We start from the raw sequence: 8,514 nt of genomic DNA, 5'->3' as shown, positions 1-8,514 counted from the left end.
ATAAACTTTCTGTTAGTGCCATTAGTTTTCAAATTTGAATAGTTAAAATTTGAATTCTTTGAAATTAGTGTGAATCACAAGTTTGTGATTAAATTTACTATAAAAATAGTTTTTTTCATTTTTTTCATTTTGTTTTTTGAATTATTTATTTTCTTTTGTTTTTGCTTTATTTTTTAATTCTTTTTGCTTTTAGGTCAGAAAAATTATAAACTTTCTGTTAGTGCCATTAGTTTTAGAAAAATTATAAACTTTCTGTTAGTGCCATTAGTTCTCAAATTTGAATAGTTAAAATTTGAATTCTTTGAAATTTGTGTGAATCACAAGTTTGTGATTAACTTTACTATAAAAATAGTTTTTTTCATTTTTTCATTTTGTTTTTTGCATTATTTATTTTCTTTTGTTTTTTGCTTTATTTTTTAATTCTTTTTTCTTTTACGTCATAAAAATTATAAACTTTCTGTTAGTGCCATTAGTTTTAGAAAAAATATAAACTTTCTGTTAGTGTCATTAGTTTTCAAATTTGAATAGTTAAAATTTGAATTCTTTGAAATTTGTGTGAATCACAAGTCTGTGATTAACTTTACTAAAAAATGAGCATAGATGCGCCTATAGAGAGAATTCAACCTAAATTCATAATAAATTTTTATGAATTTCAGAGAAATTCAGTATGAATTTAGGTCAAATTCCCTGTATAAGGGCATCTATTTTCAATTTGAGAGGAGCTCAACAAGGCAGAGAGGGAGGGGCTTATAAAGCGGTGTGAGCGCCCTTCGGTCGGCGAGGTGGGACTAAACTCTGACCGCAATGAGGACCAACCCTTTAGTCCTGGTTTGTGGCACAAACCGGGACTAATGGTCATGGGCCAGGGGCTAGGTGCATTGGTCCCGGTTCTTGCGTGGAACCGGGACCAAAAGGTCCAGACGAACCGGGACCAATGGCCCACGTGGCTGCCCTCTTGAGAGTTCTTGGTGAGAACATAGTTGACAAGGAGCGAACCGGGATTAATGGTATTACGAGGGCAGAACCATAAGACATTAAAGCATTTCAAATGAACTCTGAAAAGTTGAAAGTTGGCATGGTATCATAATTTCACCCACATAGCATGTGCATGTCCAAAATGGACAATGGTATCATACTCGTCTGTTACAAAGTTGGCATGGTATCATCATAATAGTTGCGGGAGAAAGTCTTCACTTTTTCTTCGCTTGTGTCATTTGCTTATTGCGCAGTAACCATGGATAATCTTCATCGTTTATCAGGATGCTTGGGTCAGCCTTGACTTTGAAGGGAGGAATTTCATGAAACTTTTCACAATCTTCACACATGTCTGTCTTGCCCTCCACTCCCATGATGTCCCTTTTCCCTTAAAGAACTATGTGGCGCTTTGGCTCATCGTATGATGTATTCGCTTCCTTATCTTTTCTTTTTCTTGGTTTGGTAGACATGTCCTTCACATAGATAACATGTGCCACATCATTGGCTAGGATGAACGGTTCGTCAGTGTACCCAAGATTTTTCAGATCCGCTGTTGTCATTCCGTACTGTGGGTGTACTTGTACCCTGCCTCCTGACAGATTGACCCATTTGCACCTAAACAAAGGGACCTTAAAATCATGTCCGTAGTCAAGTTCCCATATGTCCACTATGTAACCACAATATGTGTCATTTCCCCTCTCGGTTGCTGCATCAAACATCAGGACTGTTTTGGTTGGTGCTCTTTTGATCTTGTTCAATCGTGTAAAATGTATTCCCATTTATCTTGTACCCTTTGTAAATCAATACAGTCAAAGATGGTCCCCTGGACAACAAGTACAACTCATCACAAACAGTCTTGTCACCTCTAAGACGTGTTTCCAACCAATTGCTGAAAGTCCTGATGTGTTCACATGTAATCCAGTTGTCGCACTGCTCCGGGTGTTTGGAGTGCAGACTGTTCTTGTGTTCATCGACATACGGGGTCACCAAGGTAGAGTTCTATAGAACTGTGTAGTGTGCTTGAGACCAAGAATATCCGTCCCTGCCAATGAATGAATTAAACACAAAACCCAATGACATCCTCTGTTTGATGGCCCATGGAGATGCTTCCTTCTGGCCTAGCACGGTTATGGACATATTACTTTAGGACTCCCATGAACCTCTCAAAGGGGAACATATTGTGTAGAAATACGGGCCCCAGAATGACAATCTCGTCGACTAGATGAACTAGGACGTGTGTCATGATAATGAAGAAGGATGGTGGGAACACCAGCTCGAAACTGACAATACATTGCGCCACATCACTCCTTAGCCTTAGTACGATTTCTGGATCGATCACCTTCTAAGATATGGAATTGAGGAATGCACATAGCTTCATAATGGCTAATCGGACGTTTTCTGGTAGAAGCCCCCTCAGTGCAACCGGAAGCAGTTGCGCCATAATCATGTGGCAGTCATGAGACTTTAGGTTCTGGAACTTTTTCTCTGGCATATTTATTATTCCCTTTACATTCGACGAGAAGCCAGTAGGGACCTTCATACTGAGCAGGCATTCAAAGAAGATATCTTTCTCTTTTTAAGTAAGAGCGTAGCTGGCAGGACCTTCATACTGCTTCGGAGGCATCCCGTCTTTTTCGTGCAAGCGTTGCAGGTCCTCCCGTGCCTCAGGTGTATCTTTTGTCTTCCCATACACGCCCAAGAAGCCTAGAAGGTTCATGCAAAGGTTCTTCGTCACGTGCATCACGTCGATTGAAGAGTGGACCTCTAGGTCTTTCTAGTAGGGTAGGTCCCAAAATATAGATTTCTTCTTCCACATGGGTGCGTGTCCCTCAGCGTCATTCGGAACAGCTAGTCCGTTGGCACCCTTTCCAAAGATTATGTGTAAATCATTGACCATAGCAAGTACGTGATCACCGGTACACATGGCGGGCTTCCTCTGGTGATCTGCCTCGCCTTTGAATTGCTTGCCTTTCTTTCGACATTGATGGTTGGTCGGAAGAAACTGACGATGGCCCAGGTACACATTCTTCCTGCATTTGTCAAGGTATATACTTTCAGTGCCATCTAAACAGTGCGTGCATGCGTGGTATCCCTTGTTTGTCTATCCTGAAAGATTACTGAGAGCGGGCCAATCGTTGATGGTTACAAACAGCAACGCGAGCAGGTTAAATTCCTCCTGTTTGTGCTCATCCCACGTACGTACATCATTTCCATTCCATAGCTGTAGAAGTTCTTCAACTAATGGCCTTAGGTACACATCAATGTCGTTGCCGGATTGCTTAGGGCCTTGGATGAGAACTGGCATCATAATGAACTTCTGCTTCATGCACATCCAAGGAGGAAGGTTATACATACATAGAGTCATGGGCCAGGTGTTGTGATTGCTTCTCTGCTCCCCGAAAGGATTAATGCCATCCGCGCTTAAACCAAACCATACGTTCCTTGGGTCACCTGCAAACTTAGTCCAGTACTTTCTCTCGATTTTTCTCCACTGTGACCCGTCAGCGGGTGCTCTGAACTTCCCATCTTTCTTACGGTCCTCACTGTGCCATCGCATCAACTTGGCATGCTCTTCATTTCTGAACAGACGTTTCAACCGTGGTATTATAGGAGCATACCACATCACCTTCATAGGAACCCTCTTCCTGGGGGGGTCGCCGTCAACATCACCAGGGTCATCTCGTTGATCTTATACCGCAATGCACCACATATCGGGCATGCGTTCAGATCCTTGTACGCACCGCGGTAGAGGATGCAGTCTTTAGGGCATGCATGTATCTTCTGCACCTCCAATCCTAGAGGGCATACGACCTTCTTTGCTGCGTATGTACTGTCGGGCAATTCGTTATCCTTTGGAAGCTTCTTCTTCAATATTTTCAGTAGCTTCTCAAATCCTTTGTCAGGCACAGCATTCTATGCCTTCCACTACAGCAATTCCAGTACGGTACCAAGCTTTGTGTTGCCATCTTCGCAATTGGGGTACAACCCTTTTTGTGATCCTCTAACATGTGCTCGAACTTCAGCTTCTCCTTTTGACTTTCGCATTGCGTCCTTGCATCGACAATGACCCGGCGGAGATCACCATCATCGGGCACATCGTCTGGTTCCTCTTGATCTTCAGAAGCTTCCCCCGTTGCAGCATCATTGGGCACATCATATGGTTCCTCTTGATCTTCAGCAGGTTCCCCTGTTGCAGCATCACCGTATTCAGGGGGCACATAGTTGTCATCGTCCTCTTCTTCTTCGCCGTCTTCCATCATAACCCCTATTTCTCCGTGCCTCGTCCAAACATTTGTCACACCCCAATTTTCATGGCACAACACTTAAGATGATAAATCATGATAAAGTGTGGTTTGACAAAATTTTTTTGCATTATTTGACTTTTTATTTGAGTTGGTTTTGTCTTTGTGTCTTCAAGTGCTCTTAAAAGTCAACATAGCTTCACCTTCTATACTTCATCTCCTTGCCCCAAGCTTCTGCACAATGATCATGCCATGTGTATAGAGAAATATAGTATTTTCTTATAAAAATAATTTGGCCAAATAGTATTTTCAAAAATTAGTATTCCAAAAAACCCTGAATTGAGGTTTGCACTGCAAGTACTTGATTTGGGGTATGAAAAATATTTCAAAGAGTATATTTGAAACCTATTAGATATAGGATTCCCATAAACCACAAAAATATAATTTTAAAAGTTATTTTTCCTATTTTATTTAAAAGCTTTTTCTTAAGGCCAGAAATGGTCTTTAATAGGGAAAAATTATTTTATTATTTTAAAAATATTTGACAAAAATCAGGGAAACTCAGTAGGCATACATTTCCCACATATAAGAGTTTCAACACATGGTCATGTTCAAAATATTGGACAAAACCTCCCAAAACCATTTCTGCCCATTTCAAGGATTTGAAATATTTCTACAGGAAATATTTTCACAAAAATCCAAGGAAAATCCAGCAAGTCACAAATGCATAATGTGATCACCTTGCAAAGCCTCATATCAATTAAAGTCATTTTGGTTCACCAAAATACCCCCAAAACCCTCTCTGACCAGAATCAAATTTGAACAACTTTGTACTACCAACTTTCTCTCCTTGACCCCAACTTTGGCGAGCATGTTCACATGACCAAATGAGGCCACTACACCAAGTGGTGCATCAAGGAGAAGTGATTTCCTCAACTAGATCTACACAAGTTCATTTCTGCTAATTTCTAGGGTTTACAAAAGTTGCATTGGCAACTTTCCCCAAATGGACTCAACCTTGGTGGAACATATTATTATCTCATGCCATTTGACCCTGTCAATCCTCATGGCAATAGGAGTTCATCTTCTTGCCCAAACCAGCAACAAACACCTTCTGCCATTTTACTAAAACCCCCGTTTTGACCACTTCAACTCTTCTCCATGGCCTCAACTTTTTACCACAGCCCCTCGTAGACCTCTTCTACCTCCAGTAGCAATGGCTGCATCTCAGATCAATAATTGAGGGGTGAAACCTCCACATTTACCCCTCTGGACAACCACATCACCCTTCTCTCTCACCCCTCCTCTCTCACCAGAGCCCCTCCAGAGCATCCAAGGCTCCCACTCCTTTCTTTAGTCTCTCCCACACCTGCTAGACACCAATGGACGTGCCCACTGTGCATATAAAATGGCATGTCGGCCATTTGCATGCTCTGGAGCGTGCTACAATGCGCTCCCGCACTGTAGCCGCCCCCTTCCAACCGCCTCCGGCCACCTCGGGCCTTCCCAGCACGCCAAACGATGCAACTCGACATCCACGGCACGCTGCACTATCGGCCCCCTCCTCTCTCCCTCTCCGGCTCTCCTCGCATGCAGACAGAGCGCCGTCCGAGCGCGCCGGTCATTGCCCACGATGGGGACCCGCTCTGCCACGTTCCCCGCTCCCTCTCTTCTCCCCCCTGGGCGTAGTCGACCCCCACAAATGCCCTAGACTCGACGCAGCACCCTCCCGAGGCCCGTAGCGATGAGCACGAGCTCGCCGGTGCACGAGCCCACGGTGGACCACCGCTCGCCTCTATAAGTCATCCCCGAGCCCTCGTCTCACCACCACTCATCCCCTGCCACTCCAAATAGCCCCACTGGGCCTCCTGTTCATCCCGAGAGCCGCCCAAGATCGAGATCGAGCGCAAGCTCCGCCGCTTCGGGTCGCCGTCAATCTCGTGGTACAGGCCTCCTTTGCCCTCTCTCTCTCTCTCTCTCTCGATCTGGAACCGCCTCACCTCACTGACCCATTCCCCTCTATCTTCCGCTCCTATTGCAGCTCGGAACGAGCTAACCAGGATCCTCCCGAGGCCCTTCCGCCGGCTTCCTCGTCACTGGCGAACCCCTACACTCCGGAGACCGCCTCCACCTCCACCCGAACGGCGACTCCGCCCTGAGCACACCGGTACCATCGGATCGCCTCACTGTCGACCACAACGACGCCGATGAGCTCACCTCCCTCTCTGGCCCGAGGTTGAAGACGACGGCCGTGGGGCCCATCAGTCAGCCTCACATACTGACGGGTGGGCACCACCCGTCAGGTTTAAAACGCACGCGCGCGCGAACCGTTTCGCTGCGACGGCTGATGGTGTATTTTGCCTTTACGCCTTCGACGTGGCAGCCTTGCGCGGGCTGAATCCCCTGTTAGCCTGCTGCACTGTGGCCTTTCTGGCCCAACGGCACGGTGCCATTTTCCTTTCTTTTTCTATGATTTTTCTAGAAATTCCCCATATTTAAATATTTATCCAAATTAAATGTTTCTAACTCCTAAATTCTTTTAAAAATCCCACCTATTCAATGGTGTAACTTTCATAAATATCCATCAAACTTTTCTGCACTGTTCAAATTTAAATTCAAATTTGAGCATTTATATTCCTCTCTGAAAATCCATTTCCCCTATTCTACAACTCCAAATCCATAACTAGTAATTTTCCCATTCTTAGATCTCCCCTAGTATTTATCAAAAATAAGTTGACATTTTTTTGAGCACTTTGGTTTTTTCTGTTTTACTATTGCCTTATTTTCTCGTTAGTTTCTTGCGACGAATAGATACCGTATTTGACGAAGTAGTTGGATAAGAAGAAGGAGAAGGACTTGAAGACTTTGAAGGCCAAGGCAAGCAGCCCTTTGACCATGTCTATGAAACCCTTTTTATGCATGTCATATAGCACCATATTGTTGTTGCAATGGAATCATGATGAGGTGGTAACCACTTTGATGGATTGCCACTGTATTTCCTCATTGATACTTGCATTGTGCATGACCCTACCATCTTATGAGGGTTATGCCGGTGGGAGTAGATAGGATGCTAAAGTAGATGCTACGCAAAAAGGGACGGGTATATGCATGATGAAGGAGACAAAGTATTTTCAAAAGACTTTTCGAAAACTCCGTCGGGTGCCACTTATGCCCGAGGGAGATAATGAGATGGGTAACCACTTGATGAAGAAGTGGTGTACCGAGGCAAGTGTGTGTGTTGTTTTCGAAAACGGATTAGATTTAAGATTTTTCGACTGTCCCAACCTTACATGCGCAACACTCTACCCTTGTATGGGAAAGGGCATTATTGATTACCTAGGACGATACTAGCTTGGATCCCGCTACTAGTGACGGGGGAGAGTTGGTGCTCTCTCTCGGGACGGGGACGTGCCAGGTAGGGCTGCCATGACTGTTTTCACAGGGCATCGGATACACTGTTGTGTCCCCTCTCGGATGTTACGATCTCGAGTGAGTCTCGTATGATGTACATCATGAGGATATGGAACAACGAGTGGACTCCTTGTTAGTGTCGTCTAGGGAAAGATAGTGATCGGGTGCTTACCCCGGGTACTTGAGGTACCGCGGGTCGTGGATGACACGGAAGTTCCCCCGATCTTGTGGGTAAAGTGTGCAACCTCTGGAGAGTGTAAAACTATTCGAATAGCCATGTCCACGGTCAAGGACAGTTGGCCGGTGCTGCTTAAACTACGTCTAGAGTTTCACAAACCAGTGTGTGTGTTTGGATAATTGGGAAGATCTACTTGGGTCAAGTCAAAGGACTTGACATGATTGAGTTGGGTTGAGGCCCTCTCTATTTATGTTGACATCTGTAACCCGTCCTCATGGTTACTTGAATTCTCCTGATGCATGTCTTACAAGTTGTTGAACATGTCATTGCACTCAAAACTAGCTTTCTGCAAAAATTTACCTATATCATGCTTTGTGATATCTTGAACAAAAACATGGGTTGCTTGCGACTACATTCAAAGTACTCATTGGCTTGCCGCTGGTTATTTAATTGGCCAGGCATGGAAGAACAGGAGTTCGAAGAAGAGTTCTTTGGAGACGAACATGCGAACTAGGACGTTTCCCAGTCAGAATGCCTGTAGGGTTAAGGCAGGTCGCATGGGTTCTACTTATCGACAAAGATTCCGCTGCTTAAGTTTATTTGATATTCAGCCCTTGTGGCTTTATCTATGTAAGACTTGACCATAATGGTCATAATTTATGTAAGACGGTATGTATGGATGTAAGACTCTTGTTATTCAGCTTCTGT

Source organism: Triticum dicoccoides, chromosome 2B, assembly GCF_002162155.2.
Source record: "Triticum dicoccoides isolate Atlit2015 ecotype Zavitan chromosome 2B, WEW_v2.0, whole genome shotgun sequence".
NCBI classification, from domain to species: domain Eukaryota; kingdom Viridiplantae; phylum Streptophyta; class Magnoliopsida; order Poales; family Poaceae; genus Triticum; species Triticum dicoccoides.
The sequence above is the reverse complement of the archived record's forward strand: the minus strand, read 5'-3'. Positions refer to the sequence as shown.